Source organism: Physella acuta, unplaced genomic scaffold, assembly GCF_028476545.2.
Source record: "Physella acuta isolate Inbredline_101_S28 unplaced genomic scaffold, ASM2847654v3 ptg002223l, whole genome shotgun sequence".
NCBI lineage: Eukaryota > Metazoa > Mollusca > Gastropoda > Physidae > Physella > Physella acuta.
Genome location: NW_026733723.1, coordinates 23,087 through 38,851, shown reverse-complemented (window position 1 = coordinate 38,851; position 15,765 = coordinate 23,087).

Below are 15,765 nucleotides of genomic sequence, written 5' to 3'. Positions count from 1 at the left end.
GCTTTTACCTTGAAGCAAACAACGTGACGATAGAAGCCAAAAAGAGAGCTATTTTGTTAACAGTCATAGGGCCTCAACAATTTAGGCTACTAAAAGACTTATGCGCACCAGCTAGTCTAACTACCAAGAGCTTTAACGAGCTGAGCAAATTGCTAACAGACCACCATGCGCCTACCCCATCAAAGTTTCTATGTAGAGCTAGATTTGACAGTAGGACTCGTCAACCAAACGAGTCAATATCAGAATATGTTGCTGCTTTACGTCATTTAAGTGAATTTTGTGAATTCGGAGACACGCTGTCTGACAGACTATGTGAAAAGTTTGTGACAGGTGTAAACAGCCCTGATATTCAAAGAAAGTTGCTGCTCGAGTCAGATCTAAAATTGGAAAAAGCAATACAACTTGCAATGTCATTCCAGCAGTCATCTGATGCGGCGAGATCTTTAGCACCTTCAGAGATCCATGCAGTAAACAGCAGGTTAGTCAATAAACATCAACCCCATCAGAGCATTCCAACTTATGCTAAACAGCCTGCTCGTTCAAACCCTAGATCTAAATCTAGTAATAATTATCAAAAATGTCATAGATGTAAAGGTCCCCATGCATCTCATCGGTGCAAGTTCAAGTCTGCAACTTGTTATAAGTGCAGTAAGCAAGGTCACATTGCCAAGGCCTGCTTTGCAAAGTCTTCGTCTGTTGCTAAATCTAGCCAGTCAAGACAGTACCGCAACCAAAAGCAGCACTATGTTAACTCTCACCAAGACTACCTAACCCAACCAATGAACCACTCTACCTGTGAAAATGCTCAAACTGATTCGCAGCCGGATTTCAGCCTGTTCTCTGTGAAATCAATAAGTCATGCTCCCATCAATGTACAAGTTTATATCAACGGTAAGAGCATCAGCTTCCAACTTGACACTGGAGCATCTCTAACAGTCATAACAAAGAAAGATTTTGACGCTGTCACAGGAGGATCAGTGTCTCTACAGCCGTGTCACAAGTGTCTAACAACATACACTGGTGACAATGTTCCGGTAATAGGAGAGTGTATGGTTCATGTAAGTTATAATGGTCAAAGTGTTAAACTTCCTCTTCTTGTGGTTGAAGGAAATGGACCGCCATTACTAGGTAGGAACTGGTTAAGTGATCTTAAGTTAAATTGGGAGAGTATTTGTTCATTGAAGAATGTAAAAGAATCTAGTCTTACTTCACTAGATAGAGTTATATCTGAAAATAAATGTGTTTTTGGTAACTCTGGATTACTAAATGATAGAACAGTGAAGTTAAGCATTAAAGACACAAATCCAAGATACTGCAAAGCTAGAGTTCCACCTTATGCAATGAGGAATAAAATTGAAAATGAGCTAAGTAGATTGGAATCTAATGGCATTATAAAGAAGGTAGACTATTCCGATTGGGCGTCGTCCATTGTGCCAGTGTTAAAGAAGGATGGTTCTATAAGAATTTGTGGAGATTATAAAACTACACTGAATAAGCAAATAGAGCTAAATAGGTACCCTATACCTAACATTGAGGAAATCTCTTTGAATTTGGCAGGAGGAGACAAATTCACTGAATTAGACTTTAGTCATGCTTACACTCAACTAGAACTGCATCCAGATTCAAAAGTCTATACGACAATAAACACACATAAAGGACTCTACCAATATGAAAGACTATGTTTTGGCATATCATCCAGCCCTGGAATTTTCCAAGCTGTCATGGACAGTATTTTTAAGGACATTCCAAATGTTTGTGTGTACTTTGACAATGTGTACATAACTGGTAAGAATGACACTGAACATCTTAAAACACTTGATAAAGTATTGAAAATTGTTGGTGAAAAAGGTTTAAAGATAAACAAAGATAAATGTCAATTCATGCTGACAGAAATTAGTTTTCTTGGTTATATATTGAGCAAACAAGGCATCAGACCTCAACCTGAGAAAACAAAAGCCATTAAAGAAGCACCCAAACCTGAAAATACCCAACAACTAAGAGCTTTTTTGGGCTTAATAAATTACTATGCAAAGTTCATAGGAAATCTGTCTGGTAAACTATCACCACTGTACAAGCTGCTACAGAAAAATGCAACTTGGCACTGGGGTAAACAACAAGATACTGCTTTTAATACAGCAAAAGAGGCTTTGTCTGCTGACACCTTACTAACTCACTATGACCCAGGGAAAAGACTTATATTAACATGTGATGCTTCACCAGATGGTGTAGGAGCAGTCTTGTCCCACATGGATGAGAAGGGTGACAGACCCATTGCTTTTGCCAGTAGATCTTTGAACCAGGCTGAGAAAAATTATTCTCAGTTAGATAGGGAAGGCTTAGGCATCATTTTTGGTGTTAAGAAATTTCATAAGTTTCTGTTTGGTAGGAAGTTCACCATCTTTACAGATCATAAACCATTGCTAGGTTTATTTGGAGAAAACAAAACCCTACCTGAGCATGCCTCACCAAGAATTCAAAGATGGGCTATCACACTAACTGCATACAATTATGAATTGAAATACAAACCTGGATCTGAGAATAGTGCAGATAGTCTTAGTAGATTACCTTTAAAAAACCAGAGCCTGAGCTATGTACCAGAAGATGTATTTGTTCTCTTCACTATCATGGATAACTCCAATATAAATGTGAATGATATTAAAAGAGAAACACAAAAAGATGAGTGCTTAATAAAAGTATATGAGTACTGTAAAAATGGTTGGCCTGAAGAGTCAGTGAATGAGGACTTAAAGCCATATAAAATAAGAAAAACAGAGTTAAGTCTAGAAGATGGATGTATACTATGGGGGTCAAGAGTAATTATCCCCAAAATGTTACAAAAAGAAGTTTTAAGAACTTTACATGATACTCATCTTGGTTCTTCCAAAATGAAGAGTCTAGCAAGATCATGGTTCTGGTGGCCACATATGGATGCTGATATTGAAAAATATGTAAAGCTTTGTTCAAGCTGTGCACAACATTCAAAGCAACCAGCTACAGCACCCTTGCAAAACTGGGACTGGCCAATCGAACCATGGAAACGTATACATATAGATTTCGCAGGACCTTTCATGAACAAAATGTTCTTAATTGTTATTGAGAATTTGCAGTTAATGATAATGTGTATCTGAGAAATTATGGGAGAAAGGAAAAATGGATACCAGGTCAAATTGTTCAATGTACAGGACCTGTGTCTTATAAAGTAAAAACAAATGATGGACTTATTGTCCGTAGACATGCAGACCAGTTAAAAATAACTTGTGCAGATAATAAGTGTGAATCTGTCAATCCCACCAAGTCTGATCAGTTCACACCAACTCAGTTTGTTCCACAACCAAGTTCTGTTGATATGAGTGAACCAAGTTGTCTGGAGTCAGAAAATGTAAATTCTGGAGTTAATGATTTAAATCCTAGACCTCCTGAGATAGAGAATCCAAATGGTCAGAATATTGAGTCACCAAATCAAAAGCCACTGAGAAGGTCAAGCAGGACAATCAAAGTCCCAAATAAGTTAGACCTATGATTTTAAAGGTCAAGAGGACTTTGACATTATTGTTTTGTATCTTGATTATGTTGTGGCATATTGTGCATTGTTTGTAAGGATGTAATCTACCATAGTGTTCATGTTACAATATAATTGGTGATTTTAGGATACTATCAATTGTTCTATTGAGAGATGTGTTATTGTGTTCTAAGGGTAAAGGGATGTAATAGATTGAGATAATTGTATTGGTATTATATTTATATTGTTATCTTGAGTGATGTCCCTTACATGTTGTTATCTATATATAGTTGTCTCTGGCCACTTCCGCTCTCTCTCTTTGCATCATGGCGTCTGTAAATAAAAGGCTGTTAACACCAATGTGGCTCCTCGTCAATCTACCTCAGTCACCAATAAAAGTTTGACGGGGAGTATGTAGTTTGACGGGGAGTATGTAACTAGGGGTAGTTACGATCAATGGGTTAGGGCTATAAAAGGGGCGAGATACCAAGCACACCCGGGGGGTTTTGATATACAGCTGACGTTAGCTCTTACATCACCCTGGGTGTGGCCAAAAGTGGATCTGCCACTTGAATAGCGACCCACCGGTCCAGCGGAAACGTTAGCCAGATTAACTCTATGTTACAAAGGGACTGGAACCGCCCATGACACTTATTGAACCCAGAGGCGTAGCGACCCCTCCCTGCTTGTGTTTTCTCTAGAGCGTTCTTGTCAGATAGATACATAGATATATACATAGATAGATAGATAGATACACAGACAGCGAAACTATTATTTACATTATAAGTGTTGACTTATGTGCTGTAGATTAGGATCAGTTTCTGTATTATCAACATTTTGACGAGACAAGAAATCTGCGACTACATTATCATTCCTTTTTATAGACTATTTCATATTGAAAGTCCAGCAAAATCAATGACCATCTGTTTATTTTGCTGTTGGCTTTCCTTTTGTTGTTTAGAGCTATCAATGGCTTGTGATCTGTAAGAAGGACGAATATTTCCTTCGAAATAAATATTTCTGTAGTTTGGTCATGGACCATACAACGGCGAGAGATTCTTTTTCCACAGTAGAGTAGTTTTGCTCTGTTTTGTTCAGTGACCTCCTTAGATAAAAAATAGGCCGTAGTACTTTGTCCACTTCTTGCATTACACATACACCTAATCCATAATTTGAAGCATCCGTTACTAGTGTTTGTGTCTTATCAAAGTTAGGTGCATTAAGCGTTACTTCCTGTTCAAAGTACTGCTTTATTAGCTATAAAGCATCTTGACATTCTTTAGACCAACTTATTGTTCTACTGCTGTCCTTGGTAATTAGCTGTCTTAGGAGGTAGAGTTATATCTGAGTACTTGGGTATGAATTTGCTGTAGAAATTAAATAGACCCAATACACATTTGACTTCTTTCTTGGTTTTAGGAATCTGTAAGTTGAGAATTTTATTTTTATTTACGTCAGTAGGTCTAATTTGATTTTTGCCTAATTTGAATCCCAAAAAATTCATTTCTTCATTTGCAAATTTCAACTTTTCAGGTGCAATAGTCGCCCCATGCTCCCTTAATTTTGTTAGTACCTCTCTAACTGAATGTATATGTGTCTTGATATCCTTGGAATGGATAATTATGTCATCTACAAAATGTACGACATTCTTTATATCTGCCAGCATTATTCTCATAAATCTGGAGAATGTTGCTGTTGAATTTACTAGGCCAAAGGGCATAACATTCCACTAAAATAATCCTTCATCAGTTGTAAACGCTGTGTATTGTTTGGATTCCTCTTCCATACCTATTTGCCAAAAACCTCGGTTTAAGTCCAGATGAGTGAAAATTGTTGAATTCCCTATCTCGTCTAATAGTTCACTGGTATCTCTCAATGGTTCTGCGTCTAATTTTGTGATTTTATTCAATTCTATATATACACAGCAAATTCTTACTTTTCCATTCTTCTTTTTTTACTATCACCATTGGTGAAGCTACAAATGAATTCGAGCGTTGTATTTTGTTAGTTTCGATCAAATTATCTAATTCTTTCTTCACTGCATCTCTGTATGCATAAGGTACTGTATATTGTTTCTTTTTTAAATTAGCATCCTTGTTTAACTCTATAGCATGTGTAATCGTTCTTGTGTAGTTGACAATGACCTGTTTGCCATCTCTCCCTTAAATTGTATGTGTAGCTACTAGCTTTGCTACTATAATGATTTCCTAGATTTCGTGTAACTTGTCTTACTTCATTTGTTTTAATATTAGTTTTTTCTTGACCATTATACTTATTCTCCTCTGGTTTCTGAACGACGTCACACTTTATTTGTATCATTTCTTTCTTCTCTTGTTTCTGATTTACGTCGTAGTTTTCTTAATTTGTTTTCGTTCACATGGTTTATCAACCGAGTTAATACAAATATTATGGCATTGCCTTGGCCTCTCATAATATGTCTTGGTTCGGTATCTTTCATTAGTATAGCCTACCTCTTCACATTATTGTAGTTCTGATTGGAACTTGATACATTCTTTCTTAAATACTTGATGTTACTGTATTTCCCACATAACTTTCTTTGTACAAAATTGTTTCTTCTCTGATTTGCCAACCTATGCCAACATTGATCTTGGTAATGACATGTTTTTCCGCAGTAAAAACATCTAGATTTTGGCTTCTTATTGACATGGTGACTGTATCCATAGTTTGCTAAATTTCTTTTAGTTTCAGTTTGTGCATTAATGACATTGTAGTTTCTAGTTATTTTTTCACCTTCCTTAGCTTCCTTGTACTTCTTTATTGATTCTAATTCACACATATATTTCTGTGTCAATTTCTCCATTTCTTAGTTAAATTTATTCTTGGGTTCTAGTATCTCCTCTTTATAGTTTGACTCTAATTTTTTAAGTAAATCTTCAATAGGTACGTTCTCTTCATTGTTGCTTATTACGTTGACTGCTTCGTTAATCATCATTAGTTTATCATGATTCCTGCTATTCTCCGATGGACTTATTAAATCATCACTGCCATTCACGGATGGGCTTGTTTCTTGTTGATTGCCATTCTCTGATGGACTTATTTCTTGTTGACTGCCATTCTCTGATGGACTTATTTCTTCTTGACTGCCATTCTCTGATGGACTTATTAAATCATCACTGCCATTCACGGATGGGCTTGTTTCTTGTTGATTGCCATTCTCTGATGGACTTATTTCTTGTTGACTGCCATTCTCTGATGGACTTATTTCTTCTTGACTGCCATTCTCTGATGGACTTACGGTAAAACTTCTACCAATATTCTTGCGTACCTGCGTATCAGTCAAAAGAGTCAATCTTAAGACTTTCTAATGTATCTGTCACCTTGAAATCATTATTAAGTTCACCGACTATTTTATCCTAGGGTTTCAATTCTTCCTGGATTATGTTACTCTGTTCTTCATTCCAAATGTTGCCAATATTTACTTCTTCATGTTCTGCCTGTTGACTTTCGAATTTTGGTTCATATGTGTATGTAAAATCTCTTAATCTATAATGCATTATTTCTACCTCATCGACTAATTCTTTCATTACTTTTTCATGGGCTAGTCTAGCCTTCTTCTTCTTCTTCTTCTTCTTCTTCTGCTTCCTAATTTTCTCTTTTTCTCTTTCCTTTCTCTTTCGAGTTGATTGGTTGCCCAGGCTATGCTGTCTTCTGAACTCAATCCGCTTTCCTCCGCTATAAATATTAATTTATCAAAATTTGACATGATTTGTTTTTCCTTAGTTTCAGCCCTTTTATCTGCTCTCTGTTTTCTGTTTCTTTTTTTCCGCTTTCCTTTTGGTTTTACAGTCTCCTCTGCTTTATCTACTTCTGACATTTCTTCTTCTTTTTGCAGGTTTTTTAATAAAATGTGTAAGGTACTTTCATATCGGTCTGGATTCTCTCCCATATTATATTCCCATACTTCCTCTATGTAGGCCAATGTTTCTCCATCTAATCTCATTCCTAGTTTCTCACCCACCTGTATAAATGTTGCAAAACCTGACATTTTTATAATGTTACTCTTCCTGAAATAATCAATCACAATCACTGAATACTTGTTACATAAAATGTAAAGAAATAGAATTATTAGTTTACAATTTGTATTGTGATTAATGTAACACTATGCTTTTTTTGTTTCTGGCTTGTCAGTTGATATCAGACATCTGGTAATCCATAGTATATACATATATATATACGTCCAAAAATAGTAACGTTCACTTTGATAATAAATTCCAAATAGTTGAAGAAAATTTCAAAATAGTTCCAGTAGCCTTTTTAGAGTAGAAATGTGTCCAGCTTTAGATAAGACAGCTTTAGGAACAGTTTGAGAACAGTTACAAATAATAAACTTGATCTGTTAATCCACAGTAGAAAAAACACTAATACTTGATCAGCTAAATCCAAATAGAAATTTGATCAGCTAATCCAGATAGAATATACATGTAACAATGCCTGTTACAGACGATCTGTATTCGACATTGGTGAGACAATGTCGAAAAGTATGTGATTTCAATTATCACGTTGATAACCTGACTTGAATACAATATATATGATGCTGTAGATTTCCATAACTTCAATCTCTAATAAGAATATTAGAAAAAACGTTGATTATTTCTGACTTCAATAACAACATCAATCTAACAACTTGAGTATACGCCTACTTCAGACTCCAATGTATCAAATGTGGACCACTTTTGACAATAATTTATCAGCTTCTTCAACCACTTCTGATAATAATGTAGCAACAAATTTTTCAACTACTTCTGATAATGTAACACACGTGTTACCACTTCTGACACCAATGTAACAACAGTAATATCCATTGTTGATAGGATGATATGGTTGTTGTTGTGGGTTCGTTTGAAACACTAACACAACAGTAGTTTGCAACTTTAAACTTTATTTACAATATCCACAATGAAATGATAATAATCCATAGTTATGATAGTAGAAGAAAAACTGTTATAGTACAATCAAGAAGCAAAGTAACGTGGTGACATCCTACTACACATTCACAGGCAAGCACACCTCGTTCATCTTGCGCTCTACCTTTTATACACAACTTTCTCTCTCCTTACGTCAATGAGCGATCTCACAAAAGCATGGAAAAATACATGACGAGTCGCTCAGACAGTCCTTCCGTTAGCCAGGTACTCTACATTCATGCAACTTCATGTAAAACCCAATATAATAAACATTCCCAATAATACAGTCTATGACAGCACTTTTTTCCCGTTTGCGCTTTTTTCCGTTTGCCCTTTTTTGTGTTTGCGCTTTTTTCTGTTTGCGCTTTTTGTTTTGCGCTTTTTTTCCGTTGCGCTTTTTTCCGTTTTTCTTTCTGGTCACCTGTCTCTTTTTATGATAATCTTGCGGCAATTTTGTCAAAGCTGCAAAATTGGCGAAGAAAAATAAATCTTGGAAATATTGCCATGTTTGAGAAACTCTGCAGTGTGGTAGATGACTCTGTGAGATAAATAAATGATTTGAAGGAGGATTCTGGACATCTTGAATCTCTTGAAAACGAACTGCGGCGTTATTTCAATGAGCTGAGAAAAGAATAATCTGCATTGACTCGCTACCCATTCTCTTGCCCTTGATGTTGCCAACTTTTACCATGAATTAGAAGATAAATTATTGGATTAGTGGAAGGATTCCGCGTCACGTAAAGTATTTAAAGAAAACCTTCTCACACAATTTTAGTGTAGTATGCACCATTGATACCCAAACGTGACTCTGCTTGCTTTTTGAGTTTTAGTTACTTTAGTGTCTTCATATCTTTGCGAGAATAAAGTTTCAACATTTATCCAATTGAAAACAAAACAAAGAAATAAATTAAATGTCGAGAATGGCATGAGGTTGGCGTTAACAAAAACTCAACCACGAATGTTGAGACTAGTAAATAACATGTATTTTCACTCAGCGAATTAAACGGTTATCAAGAAAAATGTAGAATTGAAAATCTACTAGAAAATCTTAGTGCATATTAATTTCTTTACTAATTTTGACTTGTTATTTCTACGGAGGTCGCGGGTTACTTACTTCTTATAAAAGGGGGTCGCCACTCGAAGCATTTTGGGAAACACTGGTATAGCATAACAATATAGCATTTATTCCAACCACTAACCGTTTAATATAATCACCCCTCATAATATACAACACGAAACCCACCCTTCGGAAAAACTATGATGCATGAAAAAAAATAAAAATAACTTTTCAATAATATCATCATAGTATTGAAAGTCTCTTATTAAATCTTCATAATAACCAACATCAAAAATGTCTTAATAGATTAATGCTTTCTACCATATTGTAGTGCAATTTTTTAAATTAATTTTTATTTTATCTATAGGGGCAAAAATCCTAACTTTTCCTCTCTTGCCAGAAGCACCCTTTTCTTACCCCACCCACCACGGGTGCGACACTGCATCAAAGAAGTAAAGAATTCATTTGATATTTTCATCCCCTCATTGATAAGCAATTGAATACTCAATCGGGTTGTCCTTATGCCTGACTCAAAACTTGCTATTTTCTTTGTTTTGGCAAAATAATTATGCCAATGATTTTGTTTTTATTTATATCATTTCGCCTTTTTTTACTTTCTCGTATATACGAAGTATAGAGAAAGTCTTGTAATTGTGCAAAAAAAAAATCGAGATTTTTACAAATCTCGACTATTTTACACCTCACTGATACGGAAAAACATAAATTTGCAATCTTGTCCGTATGTCTGTGTGTCTGCCTGTGTGTGTGTGTATCTGTCTGTCTGCCTGTCTGTGTGTAAACACGATAACTTGAGTACCGTTACAGCTAGGATGATGAAATTTTATATATAAGTATTTTATCAAAATCGTAGATCCGTATCAACTTCTGAGCGATTTTTGATAACCGGAAAAGGTACTTTTTCTTCTTTGAATTTTTCAAAAGCCTATAACTTGAGAACTTTTTCAGATAGATAAACGAAATTTCACGTGTAAGTAAAAGATCTAATTCTCTACCTTCTGTCAAATTTTGAGTAATTTCCGTTGACCGGAAGTACTAATTTACGCTATTTCCGATTTATCAAAAAACGCATGTAAATTTATAAAGTACTAATAATATTGCGCACTATTATGCACATTTTGTTTTGGCGTTCGCTTGGTGCACAGTAATTCATTTTTCTATGATATTCTTTTTTTATTTTTACAAGCTTTTATTTAACTCACTTCCTCGTCAGTCGTCAGTCGTAAGTCTGTCTAGACCGAAACGCAGGAGTGAAAATTCGGAAACTTCTACTTGACCGATACGATTCACACTTGGCACGTGGGTCAAGACATGAAGACAATGCAATCTGAAACTATATTTGACTTAATTGGATGCCTAATTAATTTTTTATGAATTAATTAAAATTTGGACCGAATTAGTAGGCATGTCTAGCCAACCACACCACACGCGTCATCACCTTCAATAGCTGCGCCATCACGTAATGGCTGCGTTCAAAAACCATTGCGCGCCTACTGAACGTGATGTTCAGTAGGCGCGCAATGGTTTTTAGTCATGTAACTCTATTGTAAATAAAACATGTAAAGTACTGAAAAAAATTCATAAAAAACGTTTTAATAACAAGCTTTTATGTAATGATGCACTAAAAAGTAGAAAATAAATTATATACTACTATTTAAATAACTATAAAGAAAAGCGTGGGTGTCTTCCTTAACATTAGTAAAGGTATCCAATAGATACTAAAGTGACCCACGCTTTTCTTTATAGTTATTTAAATAGTAGTCTATAATTTATTTTCTACTTTTTAGTGCATCATTACATAAAAGCTTGTTATTAAAACGTTTTTTATGAATTTTTTTTTAAAAAGTTTAAGTAATTAAAAATCATGTCTTTATTCCAAGTTATATAAGAATACTAGTCGTCCCGGCCAGGTCCTGCTCTGGCTTCTGTGAAAAACCTTTCAGTTAAAGACCATTACCTGTGTGTTTAGTAATCATCATAAACCCGGCACTGCCCACTCAAACTACAACCAACCAAAACCAAAACAACAAAACGCAAACATAACGCTAACACAATTACAAGTACAAAAACCTAACAACAAACCCAACCACAACCACAAACACAAACACAAATACAAACACAAAGAAAAAGCAAATAAAAAAGCAAACGAAAACAAATACCTAACAACAAACCCAACCACAACCACAAACACCAATACGAACACAAAGAAAAAAAACGAAAAAGCAAACGAAAACAAACCAAATCCAAATGCAAAACCAACCACAAACACAAACACAAAGACAAAAACACAAACGAAAAAGCAAACGAAAACAAACCAAATCCAAAGGCAAAACCAACCACAAACACAAATACAAACACAAAACCAAAAAAAAAACACAAACGAAAACGAAAAACGAAAGAACAAAAACTAACCAAATCAAAACGCAACCACTAACGCAAACCCAACCTAAACACAAAGAAAACACAAACGCGAACATAAACGCAAAGTGCTCACAGTCTAGCCCGGGGCAGAATCGCCTGTTTCAGCTTAATAAACGACTATAGTACCCCAACTTATTCATAGTCTTTTGCAATCACTTAAACGAACGTAGGTGCCAAACCAAACCAAATGAACAATTATAATACTCCAAGCTTATCCGTAAAATACCTACAACATTTGCACATGATCAATCCCCACTAATTATGTAATTATTTTTTTCCCAACACCAAAACAAAGTAATAAAAAGTAAATTCTTTTCCACTAATGCAATGTTTTATAAAGGGAAGTAATTGTGTTTGCTTCATACTACAGAAAATGTGTACCTGGCTTTTTCTAAAATTGCGGCACCGCTGCACGAGTTGGTAAACAAAATGGCACAGAAACATAACAAGGAGAAAAAGAAAGGCAAAACACAACTGATAGGGACGTTATGAACTCAAGAATGCCAAAGGCATTTGAGCAGCTGAAAGAGGTTCTGACCAAGGCACCGATATTGGGAGACGTAGACTTTGACAAACATTTAGGCTAGAGATTGATGCCAGCTCTAAAGGTCTGGGAGCCGTGCTATCACAACAACAGGAGGAAGGTTTCAGGGTTATTGCGTATGTCAGAACGGATCAGAGAAGAACATGACAAACTACAGCGCCACGAAACTAGAACTTTTGACATTAAAATGGGCTGTGACTGAAAAATTCAGGGACTATCTATTAGGGGCTCCCGGTCAAAAAAACCCTGGATATAAACCCCATGGACATAAACCCCCCGACAAAAACCCCTGGACATAAATCCCCCGCGACATAAACCCCCTGGATACAACCCCCCCCCCCCCCCCCCCGCGATATAAACCCCCTGGACAAAAACCCTCCGCGATATAAACCCCCTGGACAAAAAACCCCCCTATTGAGGTTTATATAAGGAAAACCAAAGATGACGAGAAACAAAATTAATATATAAATACAAAACAAACATTAGAAAAAACTGTTTTATTTTTATTATAACTTTAAAAAGACAGATTGTGAGCGATGCCTCGCAAATACTCAATAATGGTGGACTCATTAAACATTTATTTATTTATTTATTAACAACAGTTAAAATTCGAGAGCTGCTATCAATATATTTTTTTTCTGTTTTCGTAAACAGTGACCTGAATTAATCTGTGTACAATAAACCTCTTGGGGCGATTGTTCCTTTTAATATTTTTATTATAACTTTAAAAAGACAGATTGTGAGCGATGCCTCGCAAATACTCAATAATGGTGGACTCATTAAACATTTATTTATTTATTTATTAACAACAGTTAAAATTCGAGAGCTGCTATCAATATATTTTTTTTCTGTTTTCGTAAACAGTGACCTGAATTAATCTGTGTACAATAAACCTCTTGGGGCGATTGTTCCTTTTAATAAAGTCAATAAATTTCCAAATATTTGGGTGGCAACATCCCATATGTTTGTTTTTGGCATATGGTCTTCTGCACATATCAAGTGGAAACATAGGTTTTCTCCGACCTCAACGTTGTGGTATGCCAATATAGTAGTCCTCAAAGTAGTCTGCAATCGGCATTGCTTCTAGGGGAAAATTTCCAATAATTTTTTCAAAGGCATAAATCATGTGTTCGATGGGAACAAAAGCCAACGCAGGTAGCATTCTGAGCCTGAGAGCAAATTCACTATCAACTTGGTAGAGTTTTTGAAGGCCAGAGTGCTGAATTTTTCTGTATATATTTTGGCTAAGATGGAAGAAACATCCTTTTACCTAACACTCTGGAAATACCCTTTCAACACTTTTTATCACAGCCATTTCAAAGTCAATCATAATAGAAATTGGTTGCAGGTTTGTGTTTAAGACCGTTAGCTGCTGTAAGAATGCTATGTATGTTTCCTGTGTTTTGTTTTGAAGTAAGGCATTAACACATGGAACAGTCCGTCCATTGACCAATGAAACAAAGAAGTTACTGAGTCAGTGGGACCGCCTCAGTAGGAAGGATGGTGATCTCATGCGGAGAATACATGACGACATAGAAGGAACAATACACCAGGTGGTGGTACCTACAAAGCTACGAGAAGAAATGATAAGGTTGGCACACGACAGAGCGGGACACCAAGGGCAGGAGAGAACTCTCAAAATATTACGACGGCGGTGCTACTGGCACCAACTGGCACCAAATGGTGCTACTGGTATACCAACACAATTACACTCTGACCAAGGACGGGCCTTCGAGTCAGAAGTAATTAGCCAACTGTGCAGCCACTACGGTATCACCAAATCGAGGACCACGGCGTACAACCCAAAATGTAATGGACAGAGCGAGCGGTTTAACCGCAGCATGCATGATCTGCTGCGTACTCTACAACCTGAACAGAAAAAACGTTGGCCGGATTTTCTCCCAGAATTGGTATATCTATACAACTGCACCCCACAAACCACGACCGGCTTTTCGCCACATATGTTATTGTTCGGACGGGAGGCTCGACTCCCTCTTGACTTATTCCTAGGTACAAAGGAAAACATGGCTGGCCCATAAACCGCACTGGAATATGTGAATGAACATATGAAGCGGATAAGAGAGATGTGCATGGTGGTACAAGAAAGACTAGAACACGAAGCACGGCGAAGAGAACCGCCGGTACAGACAAAAGATCCGCCAACCGACTGAACGACAAAGTATTAGTTCGCAGCCACCCTATAGGCAGGAACAAAATACATGAAGTATGGGGATTGGGGACAGGGGGTATGGCAAGTCATTGAGATGCCTAAAGTTGCCGGTGGCCCCTTCAAGGTGAAAGCCGAGAATCACACCAAAGCCGATCGATGGGTAAACATTGCACAATTAAAGAAATATTACCCTAATTAAGAGAAGGAGTACCACACACGTAAAGCTAGGAAATTCTGGGAACCAAATATGTACTCAGAAATCATCATACCCATCATGGAACCGGGTCAACAACAGGAAAGGGAAAGTGATAAACCAGCGGGGGATAACCACAACGATGAGGAGACAGACCCTCTCAGAAACAGAGAGAGCATAGAGAAACCAATTATAGGCCCGCGGAGGAGCATGAGGAAACGTAAGGGTACAAAATGTTTTAACTGCAAATAGATAGTACCAGGTTCGGCACGAAGGGATAATAAGTGGAGGGGAGGGAAAACTTTAGAACACTTTGGTGTGGTCACCAATAAAAGTTTGACGGGGAGTATGTAGTTTGACGGGGAGTATGTAACTAGGGGTAGTTACGATCAATGGGTTAGGGCTATAAAAGGGGCGAGATACCAAGCACACCCGGGGGGTTTTGATATACAGCTGACGTTAGCTCTTACATCACCCTGGGTGTGGCCAAAAGTGGATCTGCCACTTGAATAGCGACCCACCGGTCCAGCGGAAACGTTAGCCAGATTAACTCTATGTTACAAAGGGACTGGAACCGCCCATGACACTTATTGAACCCAGAGGCGTAGCGACCCCTCCCTGCTTGTGTTTTCTCTAGAGCGTTCTTGTCAGATAGATACATAGATATATACATAGATAGATAGATAGATACACAGACAGCGAAACTATTATTTACATTATAAGTGTTGACTTATGTGCTGTAGATTAGGATCAGTTTCTGTATTATCAACATTTTGACGAGACAAGAAATCTGCGACTACATTATCATTCCTTTTTATAGACTATTTCATATTGAAAGTCCAGCAAAATCAATGACCATCTGTTTATTTTGCTGTTGGCTTTCCTTTTGTTGTTTAGAGCTATCAATGGCTTGTGATCTGTAAGAAGGACGAATATTT